The sequence below is a fragment of the Nicotiana sylvestris genome, chromosome 6 (assembly GCF_000393655.2).
Source record: "Nicotiana sylvestris chromosome 6, ASM39365v2, whole genome shotgun sequence".
Classification (NCBI taxonomy): Eukaryota; Viridiplantae; Streptophyta; class Magnoliopsida; order Solanales; family Solanaceae; genus Nicotiana; species Nicotiana sylvestris.
Genome location: NC_091062.1, coordinates 123,574,202 through 123,590,992, shown reverse-complemented (window position 1 = coordinate 123,590,992; position 16,791 = coordinate 123,574,202). Strand labels below are relative to the sequence as shown.

General features: G+C 36.2%; 1 long non-coding RNA gene across 1 annotated transcript; it reads left to right on the top strand.

Annotated features, from left to right (window-relative positions):
- The first annotated feature begins 1,039 nt into the window (after positions 1-1,039).
- On the top strand, positions 1,040-2,187 carry LOC104221716 (uncharacterized). The gene is made up of 2 exons (XR_011400216.1): positions 1,040-1,608; positions 1,706-2,187. It is a non-coding gene; the product is annotated as an uncharacterized lncRNA (long non-coding RNA).
- Positions 2,188-16,791: the final 14,604 nt, after the last annotated feature.

Below are 16,791 nucleotides of genomic sequence, written 5' to 3'. Positions count from 1 at the left end.
AGTGGATTTTGGATCGTGACAATTATAGTAGTAGGTTGATGTCCATCATAATATGGAGTGATGCTATTATGCCATAGTATGCAGATTGATTTATCAATAATCGGTTAAACCATACATTCTTTGATCCTGAATCCTGATCATAGAGAGCTGAACATCTAAAGGAAAATTTTAAACTAATAAAGGAAGAAAAATATCCTTCTGCTAATAGATTACAAGGAGTAGGGAATGCTCAAATTGGAAGCAATAATGGCCACTGATATTCAAACTTATGCGCTGCATTTAAAATTGTGACCTCTTGATTGCCATCCATTCCAATTAGTGATTAATATAGGAAAGATTTTTTTTATTCCTATTGTATTGTAGGAAAAAATTAATAGCAACCGAACAAGCACCATGCCAATATTTTCTCCCTAACTTAATAGAGTATCACAGATCTCCCTTTTACTATGGATTTTATATTTTGACACAAACTGATATGTAGGAATATTAAGAAGATTTGCAAAGAGATAACAGTTTATACTTGGTAGTACAAGAATGGAAATAGAAACACCAATCATACTCCAAATATGGAATTAATGATCCACGACTACAGATTTCTCTTTGTCTCTCGCAGTTTATTGTAGGACTTCTTGCAGATTTTTTGAAAAAATACCGAGTGAGCAGCAAGCCTCACGTGGCAATGTGGAGAGGAAGGGAGAGAGGAGAGAAAGAAGGAAATTGTGTAACTAAATCCCTTGATTGAAGCCATAAATAATGGATTGAGAGCCTTTTAAAGTGGATTGTATATATTTGGTAAACAAAATTTGTTTATGCCGGGTAATTTATTAAACATGAACATTAAGAATAATAAAGTTTCAAATAATATATAAAAATAAAAAAACCCAATCTAAATTGCTTTAAACATCCTCCCAAACCCAATACCATATCCAAAAACCTGGCCCATTAACCTTTCCCCTCGTCAAAACCTAATCCTTCCCCGCATTAAAAAGATTAGAAGACCTAAATAATGAGAGATCCCCCCCCCCCCCCCGCCCCCCGTTCTCTTAAAAAGGCCAGCGACGGCGCACCCCTCCCTGGGCTCCCTCTTGATCTCTCTCAAAACCAGACCCCCCATTTTTGGAAACCGATTTTCAGCTAAAAATGGCTGCTTCAAAAACTTCTACTCTCTCGCTGAAGAAAAAACGGACTCTCATCTTCACACAAACGGACCCCCACCCTTGAAAAAACGTAGCAGCTGCTAAGAAAATGGCAGTACTAGCGAGAGAAGAAGAGAAGCTTTAAGCTCCAGCCGCACCACCCCATCTCCGCCCCGTACACTTTCACTGATTAGAAGCAAAAATTTCGAACATTAAAAAAACAAAGACTAGAAAAGACAGAGATCTAACTCGCAAAAAAGCTTCAAACAAGAGGAGTGAAAGGGATCTGGGTAGCCACTTCAATTTTTGCTGGTTTTGCACTACTTTTTTTTGAAACTTTTAAGGTTTAATCGGACTGGAATCATCTTATTTCTGCTGCTGTGTTACTTGAATTCGTTGCTGAGCTTCAAACCCGCTGATTCTAGCTTTATTTGGCTTTCTTCTCTTCTAAATTTGAACTTTGTGCAACGAGGTATGTTCTCCACAAAATTGTTCTTAGATCTGTTTTGTTATGGAATCATTGTTGTTGTTTAGTTCGTTTGTTGCTCTTATATGAATTTATTTGTTAGATTTAATTTCACACAATGAGTGGAATGTTACTAAACGCAATTTTTCTTCAAAAGCTCTCTGTGTGCTTCAAGGATTGTTTTCCCAAATTTGCCCAGTAATTGGAGATTGTGCGTGGATCTAAGTGGTAATTGAAAAAAGTGCAGAGTTTTATATTTGGGTTATTAATTCAAGTGAAAGCTGTGTTCTTTATTTGTTGTGGCTATTGATTTCAGTTAAAGTGGAGCAAGGTTTTGGTTCAGACTCTTTTCCACTAGCAGGGTCCATTGACAAGTCTAAGGTTTTAGACGTTAAGTCTATGAGATGTCTTATGCTTGTTTTTCCATCTCCATGTTTGAATCAGTTAATTAAGAGAAAAATATTCAAGCCTGTTGGATGTGGTTTCCTACTATCACTTAAGGTTGAAATCAGAATCCATGTCTAATTAATTGGATCATGTTATCATTTCTGGGCACTTCGACTATTACGATTGTAAATTCTTTAAGATTCTTGTACCTATAACTCTAACAACAGATAGATTCCATAAATTCTGGGCCTTTCAATAATCACAAAGTTAGGAAATAACTTATATAAACATTGTAGCTTGCTTTAGGCGCGATTAATAAATCATCGTGGCTATGGGTACGGTTTTCGTGGCATGGTCACGATACATAATCCCCAATTCGAGTGTGCGTTTCACGTGACTCGACCACAACTTCGAACAATAATAAAAAATAGATATGTTGTAAATCGCGGGTGCATTTCATGTAGCGTGGTCTGCAATGTGTTCCAAAATGACAAGTGTACGACAATCGTGACTTGTTTTAGAAATAACTCCATAAATAAATACAAGCGGTTATAAAAGTTAAAAATGCACAATAGGTTTAAAACATGTAATAAATCAGATAATTAGGCCAATTATTAATAGTTGAGCGACCTTGCTAAAACCATGAAACTCGAGAAGGTCTCACACCTTTTTCCGGGTTAACAGAATTCCTTACCCGGTCTTCTGTGTTCGCAAACCAAAAATAGAGTCAATTTTCCTCTGGGATTTAAAATAAATCAGTGACTTGAAACATCATAAATTATTTCAAGTAGCGACTCTGAAATAAATAAAATAATCCCATTTCGATTAATGTCACTTAAATTGGAAAAACTCTAAAAAAAAAAATACCCCTTTTGGAAAAAAAGGAGGTGTGACATAAACTTCAAACAAATGAACACACAGAGAGATTTCAATGCTATTTAGTTGTGTGAAAAAGGCTGGGTTTTGTTCTACCCTTCCTGATTTCATTTGATGCCTTTACTGAATGCAAACTTTTACTCAATGTAAGTTTCTGCTTTACTCCATCACTATGTTAGTTCTACTTAGCGGCAAGAACATGCAAGGTGAATGATGTTACATATTTGATGCTGCATGTGACATGTCTGTTTGCCATTGAGTCATGTTTATTCTTATCAGCATAACGAACATCAATATGATCGTCTACAACAATTTCTGTATATTAAAGGCCAATCATTTAATACCATTTTTTTACAAAATTTCAAAAGGGGAATGAAAATGAAACTACCCACATGGAGTAAAATTTCACAAATGGTCAGATAACTTATGATTTTTTATTCACCAAAATCATATAACTTTATTTTCTCGCACAATCATAAAATTCACTAACTCACACAAAAACCGTAGTGATCGGAAAATACATTTTTCGGTAGTATTTTCTTACACCATATTTTTTTATTTCTTATTTTTAGTCTGATAAATTATATATATATATATATATATATATATATATATATATATATATATATATATATATATTAGTTTCGGCTGATCGGTCGATTTAGTATTTGCCCTTAAAATAGTAATGACCCAACTCAACCTGACCCAATACCCATATACATACATTAAATCAAAATAATAATAAAAGTGAATATTTTTCACATAAAAAATTAACTTAGTTTGGTATGCATGAGACTCTGACAAAAAAAAAATGTATAACTAGAGAGCACTTGAAATAAAATGCTATCGATTAGAACGAAAATCTTGAAAAAATAAAATTAAAAATAGAATTATACTATTTTGAATGGTCCACTTTTAGTATTATTCTAATTTATGTATATGGGTATTAGGTAGGGTCGGGTTGTATCATTCCTATTTTAATTGAATTATTATTTAATAGATAAAAAGTAAAAAAACAAAAATCGTGAAATAAGAAAATACTACTGAATAGTTGTATTTTTTGGTCACTATTTTTTATGTGAGTCAGTAAAAGTTTTATGATTATTGTGTGAAAAAATAAAGTTATATAAATTTAGTGAAAAAAAATTATAGTTACATGACAATTTGTAAAATTTAATGATATAAGTTCCTCAATAGAAATTGATTGATTTAAAATTGAATTGAATTTTAATTGTAATTATGAATTAATATTATTACAAGTGCATTCAATTATGTGAAATGGTTCCAACTAACAATGAACATGTGTTCTTAGAGAAATCATTACTAATTCTTGAGAATTGGGATAGAAACTTTTCTTTACATGTGAAAATTTGCTTAAAATTGTATTAGCCTTCCTTTGTATTTATCGAATTTTTAGATTATAGTACTGTAGTAGATGATAAAAAAAAAGTAGGAAAAAACTATTACATTATTTTACAAGATTGCTAACAGTATTAACAAATAAATACATTTCGCAAATAAAGAGGATACTTCTGATCTTAACCGAAGATCGTAATTAATTTTGGTTCTATGATCTTTATTTTCTATCTCCGAATCAAGCCGGATTAACTCAAAACCGGAGCAACCATTCAAATATATGTAGCCGATGATAGTTTTTATGCTAAAGATAGTGGGCACCCGTATTTTTAAATTTTTGGCTCCCTAACTATTCATAAATCATACCTCTAATTGTTGAACGATGATTTCTTCATTTAAACAACTTCTATTCTTAACAAAATAATATTTATCTTAGTATCATTTTTAATTCATTAAATTACAGAGTAAAGATATTCTATGAAAGTAGTGTCTTTGTAAATGTGTGTGTAGCATTCCAGTGGTTTAACTTGACGATGAAATGAAATAGTGAGTTAGGTTTGATCTATAATTTTTAAAACGTCACTTGAAATAATCAAAGTGTTACGGTGTTTAATTTCAAATTTTTAAAACGTCTCTTGAAATAATCAAAGTGTTACGGTGTTTAATTTTAAATTAAAAGGCAATATCAGACTTAATATTTAATATAATTTGAAGAATTTGAAATATTAAATTTGTATTTCTTCAACTCTCACATGTTCTGAGTGAACATGTGATTATTTTGTGTTATTTTGTCGATGTGTTGATCGTAAGCAATGATATAATGACATGACAAAAACAAAGAGGTTTCTACCTTGCACCTTTGAAGGAAAGGATCTTGGAAAATTGATATCTACCATATTAGTATTAAGATTAAGAGAAATATTAGAGTTATATGTATTGAGTCAATTTTATTACATTGAGAAAGTGCTAAATAAATTTAGTCACTTAAACATGAAAGAGTTCATTATTCCATTTAATCAAATTTTCGAGTTAACTAAGAATGATGAAAGAATTATAGCGTAGTCAAATTGTACATGCTCTTTTGGAAAATAATTGGACGAGTTCTTTGTTTTTCTAAGAAACCTAAAGATTTGAGTTTTCAATACTCAAAAGTTTCTACATAACTCGGTATACATGTGCCGAGAGACTAATATATATATAGTATACGTATGTTGCACGTGTTCCTCGCGTCAAGTAAATAATATATGTGCAAGAACAATATTTTTAATTACAGATGCTTCATCACGATTTTGTATTTTTTTTCTTATCAATTTAATATTGATATATTTGTGATTTTCATATATACTAACCTTGTATTATATTTTCAATTATTGTAATTTCAAAGGAGAAATGTTTAGAAAAAAAATGGAGAATTACAGTTTTTGAATAAGATAAATGAATTTGGTCATCTAAAAAATTTAGGATTATTCTCACCAATTCAATCCTATTTTATTCCCTTCTTTTGATTCTTCTGCTTATTCTCATCTCAAAAGAATTTATACAACCAAAATTGGCATGAGAACAATATAAGAAAATATCAAATATATGAATAAAGTTACATATGAACATACAAAATACTAAGCAACATGGAGTTTATATCAATAATTAAAGCGTGGATCATAAATTAATAGGATTATATCCAATAAAAAATTTATAATAACTTTAAAATTGTCACGATCCGGATTTCCCACCATCAAGATTGTGATGGCGCCTAACTCTTAGAATGCTAGGCAAGCCAACAGATACAGTTCTAGCACATTAATTATTAACCAAAACAGTATTAACATTAATTTAAACTAAACATATATGAAGTGCGGAAATTTTATAACAATTTGAAACACTAATACATAACTACTCAAAAGATCTGGTATCACAATCCACAAACTTCTAAGAATTTTCTACAAACACTGGTTTAAAAGAAATACATTTGTTCTAGAAATGAAAAGAGACAGAAAATCTAAGATAGAGGGAAGGGGACACCAGAGTCTGTGAACGCCGACAGATCTATCTTGGGTCTCCTGTGGACTGAAGGCAACAACCCAAACTCTGATTAGTGTGGTCCAGTACCGGAATCTGCACAGAAAGTGCAGAGTTCTGTATCAGTGCAACCGATCCCATGTATTGGTAAGTGCCGAGCCTAAACTCGGCGAAGTAGTGACGAGGTTAGGACACGACAAAAAATATAAACATGTGCAGTTAAATCATATACGAGAAAATAACAATAACGAAAATTTAACAGATAAAGACGGAAGGGGGAAAAACATGTTGGGGGACTATGAATATTCTGAAAATAGTACAGTACAGAAACACAATGAATATATCATACTTGGAACCAACGAAAGTAATAACACAACAATCACGTGCACGGCCTCACCCTTCGTGCTCGCCATAAGAAACAACAGAAATGGCACGGTATCACCCTTCGTGCATTATCTCTCTCATAATCATGGCACGACATCACCCTTCGTGCATTAACACTCATAGAATATGACACGACATCACCCTTCGTGCTTTATCACTCACTCACAAAACATTGCACGACATCACCCTTTTTGCTTTACACTCTTCCTCACCCAAACGACAGAAACAATATCAATCCAACAAGGGAATTATCAATAAACAACCCCGTTTCAACATTTATCTTCACAATATGATTCTCAACTTGAGTCAATACTCAACAAATATCCAATACCAGAAAAACATAATAAGACTTGTTTAACATGATGAATAACCATTTTAAGCATGAACAGTACGTATAAAGAAATACAATAGTCACAAGTATAAGGTTCACTCGTATGCTATGATCCGACGCTAACGTATAGATACTCGTCGTCTCACCTATACGTCGTATTCAACAACTAAACAAGTAGCAAATAAGGCAACAACACCTAATCCCTCTAGCTAAGGTTAACCACAACACTTACCTCGATTCCACAGCCAAAATCAAGCCTCAATTACCGTTTTACCTCTCTATTCCACCTCCAATCCACTCGTATTTAGTCATAATTAACTTATAATATCAAGTATCACTAAAGAAATCAATTCTAATGCAAAATTACAAGTTTTTCAATATTTTCCCCAAAAGGTCAAAAACCGACCCCGGACCCGTTTGGTCAAAACTCGAAATTTGGACCAAAACCCGATTACCCATTCACCCCTGAGCCCGGATATACAATTGGTTTTGGAATCCGACCTCAATTTGAGGTCTAAATCCCCAAATTTCGAATTTTCTAAATTCTACCCAAAAACACCAAATTCCACCTTGAAAAATCCTAGATTTTATGATGAAATCTTGTAAAAAGATGAAATCGATTGAAAGAAATATGTTAGGATTCATTTACCTATGATTTGGGGAAGAAATGGTCTTTGGAAAATCGCCTCTTGAAGTTTAGGGTTTGAAAATTTGAGAAATGAATCAAAAATCCCATCCAAAACTCGTTTTGAATAGTTGCATGTATCGCATTTGCGATCACAGGTTCGCAAATGCGAACTCGCAAATGCGGACATTACTTCGCAATTGCGAAGGTTGGCCTGGCCTGCTAACATCGCAAATGCGAACAAATGTTCGCAAACGCAGCCCATGTTCCAATCGCAATTGCGACGATGAGCTTCGCAAATGCGAAGGTTCCCTCCCAGCCTACTAATCACAAATGCGAAGCTTCTTCACAACTACGATGCTCGCATTTGTGAGCCAGAATGCAGACCTGCAACATACCAGAAATTTTCTTAAGTTTCAAAACACTCCGTAGCCTATCCAAAACTCACCTGAGCCCTCGGGGCTCCAAACCAACCATGCACACAAGTCTTAAAACATCATACGGACTTGGCATGTGATCAAATCGCTAAAATAACACCTAGAACTATGAATTCAATACCAAAACACATGGAATTTTCAAGATAGTTTCGAACTTCCTATTTTCTCAACCAAAGGTCCGAATCACGTCAAATCACTTTTGTTTTTCACTAAATTTTACAGATAAGGTTTAAATATTATAACGGACCTGTACTGGGCTCCGGAACCAGAATACGGGCTCGGTACCAACAAGATCAAATCATTTAAATTATTACATTTTCAGTCTTATCAATTTTCTTCAAAAATTTATTTCTGAAGCTAGTGACCTCGAAATTTGATTCCGAGTATATGCCCAGGTTCCATATTTTACTACGGACTCTCCGAGACTGTCAAAACACGGGTCTGGGTTCGTTTACCCAAAATGTTGACCGAAGTCAACTAAAATCATCTTTTTAAGCCAAAATCATCTTTTCTTAAGTTTTTCACATAAGGGCTTTCCGTATACGCACCCGGACTGCGTACGCAAATTGAAGAGAAAAAAACAAGGTTTTCAAGGCCTCAGAGCATAGGATCGAATTCTAAAACTATAACGATCCAACTGGTCATTTTGAGCAATTGCATCCGGTTCGGCAGTTTGAGGTCACGAGCAGCTTCATATTATGTGTATCGACTTGCGTGCGTAGTCCGGGCGTAAATCTAGAAAGCTTTTATGTGAAAATATGAAAAATATAGTAATTTCTAGAGTTAAAATTTGGTTTTTAGTTGACTTTGGTCAACATTTTTGGTAAACGGACTCGGATCTGTGTCCCAATGATTCCGGGAGGTCCGCGGTAAAATATGAGACTTGGGCCTATGCCCGGAATTGAATTCAGAGGTCCCTAGCCTTAGAAAATAATTTTTGAAGAAAATTGTTGTGCTGGTTTTTAAAGGAAATAAAGAAATGAATTAATGTTTGAACTCGTTGGTATCGACCCGTATTTTGGTTGCGGAGACCGGTACAAGTTTTTTATAATATTTAAGTCCTATCTGTAAAATTTGGTGAGAACCGGAATTGATTTGACGTGATTTGGACGCCCGATTGAAAAAATAGAAAAATTTGAGTGTCCTTGAGAAAATCATGAGTTTTGAGGTTAAATTCATACTTTTTGATGTTATTTTGATGATTTGATCGCACTAGCAAATCTGTATGATGTTTTTAGACTTGCATGCATGTTTGGTTTGGAGCATCGAGGGCTTGGGTGAGTTTCGGATAGGTTTAGGCTATGTTGCGCTTGTTTTTGGATGATTCATCGTCGTTTGTTCAAGCAAAAATAATACCACATTGAGCAAATGAGATCCAAATTCAGTTTTGTTTGAACCATTAGGTCCGTATCGAAATTACGGAGCCATAGGAAAAAGAATCATCGAATTTAGACATCGTTTGAGGAAGTTATGCTCATTTTCATGTCGGAAAAAATTCCTGGTTTCTGTTGTGTTCGCAAATGCGAACTTTTTCATCGCATTTGCGATGCCCAGTTCGCAAATGCGAACTTTTTGTCACAAATGCGACTTCTGCTAGCCCTGCTTTGTTCGCAATTTGCGAGGGTGCGTAATTGCGAACCCTGGGTCGCAAATGCGACATGTGAGGCCTGTTAAGTGAGGTTTTTGACGAGATTTTCACCCATTTTTTAATTTTCTCAAACCCTAAACCTCCATGGGCGATTTTCCAAAGACCCTAACATCTCCAAATCATTGGGTAAGTGTCTCTAATCAATTTCCAACTATATTTTGTGATTATATCTTAGATTTAATGTCATGACCCAAAATCCACTAAGGGTCGTGATGGCGCCGGACACCACTGTCAGGCAAGCCAACCACCATTTACTAGCATTTTCTCATTTTTTTTAATTATTTTGAAATCATTTTCCTTAAGCAAATAAATAATAAATAATAAACTCCGCTGGATAAATGAGGATGTCTTTACAAATTTAACCACTGAAAAATTTCGTGATCATCCCAGAACGCGGTGTCACAAGTGCATGAGCATTTACTAGGGAATGAAATAAAATACAGTAACTGTCCGGAATACAAGTGGACAGAAATGAAGATACAGTACAATTCTTTGAAGGAGACTCTGTTGGCTGCGGATCGTCTCGATAATTGCAGCTTACCTAAGTCTCCATATCAACCATGCCGCTATGCCACTAAGCCACTAGCCACATATGAACCTGTGCAATAAAAATGCACTGCAAGTGTAGTATGAGTACGAAAACAACATGTACCCAATGAGTATCCCGTCTAATCTTGAAGAAGTAGAGACGAGAGGTCGATTTCGACACTTACTAGTGGTCCAATGATAATATAGTAAATATGTGAGGAGATCAGGGAATTTCATTAAACAACAATTCTAATTCATAAATCCAGATAGCAGGTAAATAACTTCCCAAATACTAATGGATTTCCAAAGATTTACTTTTCATTATCTTTATCAATTTATCTCCGGTCAGGAAAGACAAATGTCAACATTTATAAATCTCAAGCAACAATACAAACATGCGCATATCATGCCGAGGTCGTACGACCCGATTCAACATAAATGTAAAATGTGTACTGCCGAGGGTCGAACGGTGCGAACCATAGATGCATCTATTACCCCGCTCGCGAATCATCCATGCGACGCGGTCAACACAAAATTAACAAACACCCTGCTCGCGAACCATACATGCGACGCAGGTACACATAGAGATACATGCTCAAACAGCAAATTAAGAATTTATCGGGGAACATTTATCCAAATAAAATCCAATTCTCTTTTAGCGATTTAAGAAGAGAAGTTTAATCCTTTTAGAAATTCATTTACCAATTCGATAAGATTTAAGCAATTCAACTGCCAACAAGATTACAGATATTCCAAGTATAGCATGCTTTTGGGTCCTAGACTACCCAGACAATAACATAATAGTAGTTATGCACGGACTCTCGTCACCTCGTGCGTAGGTAGCCCCCACAAATAGGAGCACATAATCGATTAACTCACCTACGGGGACAATTCCCTCTTACAAGGTTAGAAAGGAGACTCACCTCGCTCCGAAGATCCATAACGGGCATTCCACGCTCTTCCGAAGACTCGAATCGATGCATATTGCTCCAAAACTAGGCAATAATTATGCAAATCCATTAATATATATTCAATTACTCATTACAATCTAATTTATAATAATTTCTAGCTCCGATATTGCCCTCGGGCCCACATGCCCGGATTCCGAAATTTCTCGAAGATAAAGTTTACCCATAACCTCACGAACTCAAATATATAGTTTACTCTCAATTTCATACTCAAAATCGTGGTCAAATTTCAAGAATATCGATTTTCTAGGTTTTCCCCCAAACCCCAAGTTTCTACAAATTTCATGCTCAAATCCGTACATAATCAATGTATTTAACTCAAGATAGGTGGGGATAGCTTACCTTATCGTTGATGATGAAAACCCCCCCTTGAAACCCTCCAAGAATCGCCCAAGCCAAGAGAAAAATGAGAGAAAATGGCCAAATCCCGATTTTTAAAACACTTACTGCCTCCAGTCCTTTCGCACCTGCGGTTACTTGGCCGCTTCTGCGGTTCAGCAGGTGCGGTTACAATACCGCTTCTGCAGTCCTCCTCCTACTGCCCCAGCCTGCTTCTGCGCCGCACCGACCGCATTTGCGATCACACATGTGCGGGATTTCCTTCGCACCTGCAGCCTCTGAGCCCTTCGCTTCTAACCGCTTCTGCGGCACGACGACTGCTCCTGCGGCTACGCACCTGTAGCCCTAGCCTCGCAGGTGCGGTTACACTAGCAACTTGAGCCTTCTCCAAAATTCTATTTTCGATCCGTTAATCACCCGGAATCCACCCGAGGCCCTCGGGACCCCAACCAATCATACCAACCAGTCCCAAAACACATTACGGACTTACTCGAGGCCTCAAATTATATCAAACAATGCTAAAATCACGAATCGACCCCCAATCCAAGCTTTATGAACTTTAGAACTTCAAACTTCTACTTTCGATGTTTAAATCTAGAAAATCACGTTCGATTGACCTCAAATTTTGCACACAAGTCATATTCGACATTACGGACCTACTCCAACTCTCTGAATCGAATTCCGACCAATATCAAAAAGTCCACTTCCGGTCAAACATCTCAAAAACCTTCAAATTTCTATCTTTAGCCAAATGACTCCAAAATGACCTATGAACCTCCAAATTCACTTCCGATCGCGCTCCCAACTCCAGAATCACCATACGGAGCTACTCCCAGACTCGGAATCCCAAACGGACATCGATAACACTGAAATGCACTTCAACCCAAACTTATGAAATTTCTTCCAGAATGCTAACTTCCACAATAGGCGCCAAAACGTTTCTAGGTCTTCCGAAACCCGATTCGGACATACGCCCAAGTCCGAAATCATCATACGAACCTGCTGGAACCTTCGAATCCTGATTTCGAGGTCGTTTACTCAAAAATCCAATCTTAGCTAACTCTTTCAATTTAAAGCTTCCGAAATGAGAATTCTCTTTCCAAATCAACTCCGAACTTTCCGGAATTCAATTCCGACCGTGCGCACAAGTCATAATACCTGAAGTGAAGCTGCTCATGGCCTCAAACTGCTGAACGACGCGCTAGAGCTCAAAACGACCGGTCGGGTCGTTACATTTAACATCAAATTCATGCGAATCTAAAGGAAAATTTGGGGAAAATTGTGAAATCTTTCAAAAATGTAAAATGATGATTTAAATGACCAAATGGTATCAGAATTAGATAAATTTTGTATGGGTGAACTCGTAGTGGAATGTTTGTTCGATTTCAGGTTCCGAGGTGCAGGCCCGAGGAGTTGCCTTTTGTTGAATTTTTGCAAATTGTACAAGAATCATAGTTTTGTTAATTGAAATTGTTTTCTCTTGCATTGTTTGATGTATTCAAGTTATTTTTGGCTAGATTGAGCCGAGCGTTGATGAATTAGTAAAGGAAAAGCTAAATTGAGTATTGAATTGGCCGGATTGAGGTAAGTATCTTGCCTAACCTTGTGGGAGGGGGGGGGGACTTCCCCTTAAGATTTGAGTCTTCTATTCTAATTTTAGTTCATGCACGCGAGGTGACGAGTGTGTGCTCGGATTTATTTATGGAAACTTTGCCTCTAGGGTTCTTAGGTCCTTATGTCCATTATGTGGAAAGTATCCTGTTATGATTTGGTTTAATAACTGCTTGAATTGCCTCTATATGCTTCATATGATGTTGTTAACTTTACTTTAATTCCTACGTGTTACAGTGACCCTTAATTGCCTTAATTGAAGTGATTGCCTCCCTTATTGTTTTGGATACTTCTTGATTGTGAGTTCTTCTATGACTTCGTGCAAATATGTTACATGTCCAATTGTTGTGGTTATCAGTGTAGTATCACGTGCTTATTATGTCTTGTTGTTTTGTTGAGGTTATCGTGCTTCTTGGTTTTTTTTCCATAACCCTTATGATGTACTTGTTGATTCCCTTGCCGGGAAGTTATTGTTTATGATATTGTCTCCCTTGCCGGGATATTATTGTTATACTCTTGTTCCATTGCCGAGATTCTTTTATGCTTGATGTTGAATTGTATTTAGGGATAAGGTTTCACGCCGCAACGATATTATATGAAATGGTATCAGGTTGCACGCCGCAACAGTATTATGTGAAATGGGATCGGGTTGCACGTCGCAATAATATTATGTAAAATGGGATTGGGTTGCATACCGCAACGGTATTATATGAAATTGGATTGGGTTGCACGCCGCAATAGTGTTATGTGAAATGGGATCGGGTTGCACGCTGCAACGGTATTATGTAAAATGGGATCGCGTGGCACGCCGCAACGGTATTATGTGAAATGGAATCGGGTTGCACGCCACAACAGTGTTATATGATTTGGGATCGGGTTGCACGCCACAACAAGAAAGAATAAAAGTGAATATTGATTCTTATGGTGAGAACGAGAGTAAAAGCACGAAGGGTGATGTTGTGCACTTTCTGTTGCTGTGTTTATTTGTTGTTATCAATTCAAGTGCTTTAACTATTTAAATCCCTTTGTTGCTGTGATCCTTTATGTTGGAACCTACAGTGTTTTCAATACCTCGCCGTATTTATATATATACATTCCAATACTTTAAACTTCAATAATTGTTACATCTTTAATTCAATTGGTTTCTCAATTATATCCCCTTAAACCGCCTGATGTTGTATTTTACTTAAAAAAAGAATTTCTACTAAGCTTTAAGTTATTAACTCTCATGTTAAAGGTAATAATCCACTCGATGTTGTATTTTAATTGAAAAGGGTACCTTCTTTACTCAAATGATTTCAAAAGAAACAGCTTCATCTTTTCTTGCTGGCTTTCCTAATTAGTTTAGAAATTGTAATTTACTTATATTAGGTAAATGAGTTTCTTGAACATCTTGAGTGCATTTGTACGAACATTATGTATTGTATAGCATTTGGATTTTGTTGTTAAAAGTGAGATGGAAATTATGGGGGCACAAGATGCCATGTGTGCTGAAGGTTCAGAAGTTGGAATTATGATATGAGAAACTGAGGATTGAGATGGTCGGGATTGTGTTTTAGACATGATGTGATCGATTGAGTTGGTATTGCCTTCTTTATTTGAATACAGTCTTAATTGTCTCTGTTCCTGTTATGTCAGTGTTGATTTACTTGGTTATCTCACTTACTTGGTTATCTGATTTACCTGGTTATCTGATTTACTTTGTTATCGTTCGCAACTACCCATGTTCTCCCTTTATTGTTCCTACTGTTTGTATTTTGATTTCTCTCCGTTGTTGATATTATCTCGTTATCTTTATCTCGATATTTCACTATCATATCTTGTTTATTTCATTTCACCAGTAGGTGTCTTGACTATTTCTCGTCACTACCCCACCGAGGTTAGTCTTGATACTTACTGGGCACCACCGTGGTGTGCTCATACTACACTTCTGTACATTTTTGTGTACAGATCCAGGTATTGATCGATAGTAGCTGTGCGGATGGTCGCGGTGGAGACTCACGGCAACCTGTTGCTGCGTTTACAGGCTTCGGAGTCACCTTCGTTTGTATTTACGCTCCATTGATTCCTTCTCGTTCTGGAATAGTGTTGTATTTATTTTATATAACTACTCTTAGAAAGACTTATGACTTGTACCACCGGTTTTGGGGAATTGTGATTTATTGAAAGTTATTTAATTTGAAGTCAGTAAATGCTAATTTTATTTCAGTAAATGCTAGGCTTACCTAATTTAGAGACTTTTGTGCCATTAAGACTCCTTCGGAGGGATTTTGGGTCGTGACAAAAACAAAAGATGACCCTTTGGGTCATTACATTCTCCACCTCTAAAACAACCGTTCGTTCTCAAACGGACATAGAAAAATGCCTGAGTTAGTGAAAAGATTGGGATATTTGCTCCTCATATCGGACTCGGACTCCCAGGTAGCTACCTCAATAGGCTGATGTCATGACCCAAAATCCACTAAGGGTCGTGATGGCGCCGGACACCATTGTCAGGCAAGCCAACACTAAATAACTAGTAGTTTCTCGTTTTAGATATTTCTGAATTCACTTCTTTTATACATTTAAATAATAAGGAATAAATTCCCACTGAATAAATAATGATATCTTTAACAATTTCAAAATACTGACTACTTCCATAGACATCCCAGAACTCGGTGTCACAAGTGCATAAGCATTTACTAGGGAATGGAATAAAATACAGTAATTGTCCGGAATACAAGTGGACAGAAATGAAAATACAGTACAATACTCTGAAGGAGACTCTGCTGGCTACGGTCTTCTCGATAAATGAAACTCACCTAAGTCTCCATATCAACCATGCCGTTATGCCACTAGCCGCACATAAACCTGTGCAACAAAAATGCACAACAAGTATAGTATAAGTACGAAAACAATGTGTACCCAATGAGTATCCCGTCTAATCTCGAAGAAGTAGAGACGAGAGGTCGACTTCGACACTTACTAATGGTCCAATAGTAATATATTTTTAACGCGAGTAATCATGGAGTTATTAAGAACGATAGTAATTTCAAATAAGTCACGAACAGGTAAAAATTTATTTTTATATTAAAAATCTTCGGATTCATAATCTATTAATTTTCAATTATCTCAAGCCAGGGAGGGCAAATATCAATATCGATAAATCTCAAGGCAAGCAATACAAGCATGCGCAAATCATGCCGAGGACTTACGGCCCGATCCAACATAAATGTAAAATGTGCACTGCCGATGGTCGAATGACGCGAACTATAGATGCATCTATTGCCCCGCTCGCGAATCATACATGCGACGCAGGTACACATAGGAATACATGCTCAAACAGCCAATTAAGAATTTATCGGGGAACATTTACCCAAATAATTGCCAATCCTTTTTTAACGATATAAGAAAATGAAGTTTAATCCTTTTAGAAATTCATTTACCGATTCGATTGGATTTAAGCAATTCAACTGTCAATAAGATTACAGATATTCCAAGTATAGCATGCTTTTGGGTCCTAGACTACCCAAACTTACACATATTAGTAGCTACGCACGGACTCTCGTCACCTCGTGCGTACGTAGCCCCCACAAATAGGAGCACATAACCAATTATTTCTCCTATAGGGACAATTCCCTCTTACAAGGTTAGAAAGGAGACTCACCTCGCTCCGAAGATCCATAACCGGCATTCCACGCTCT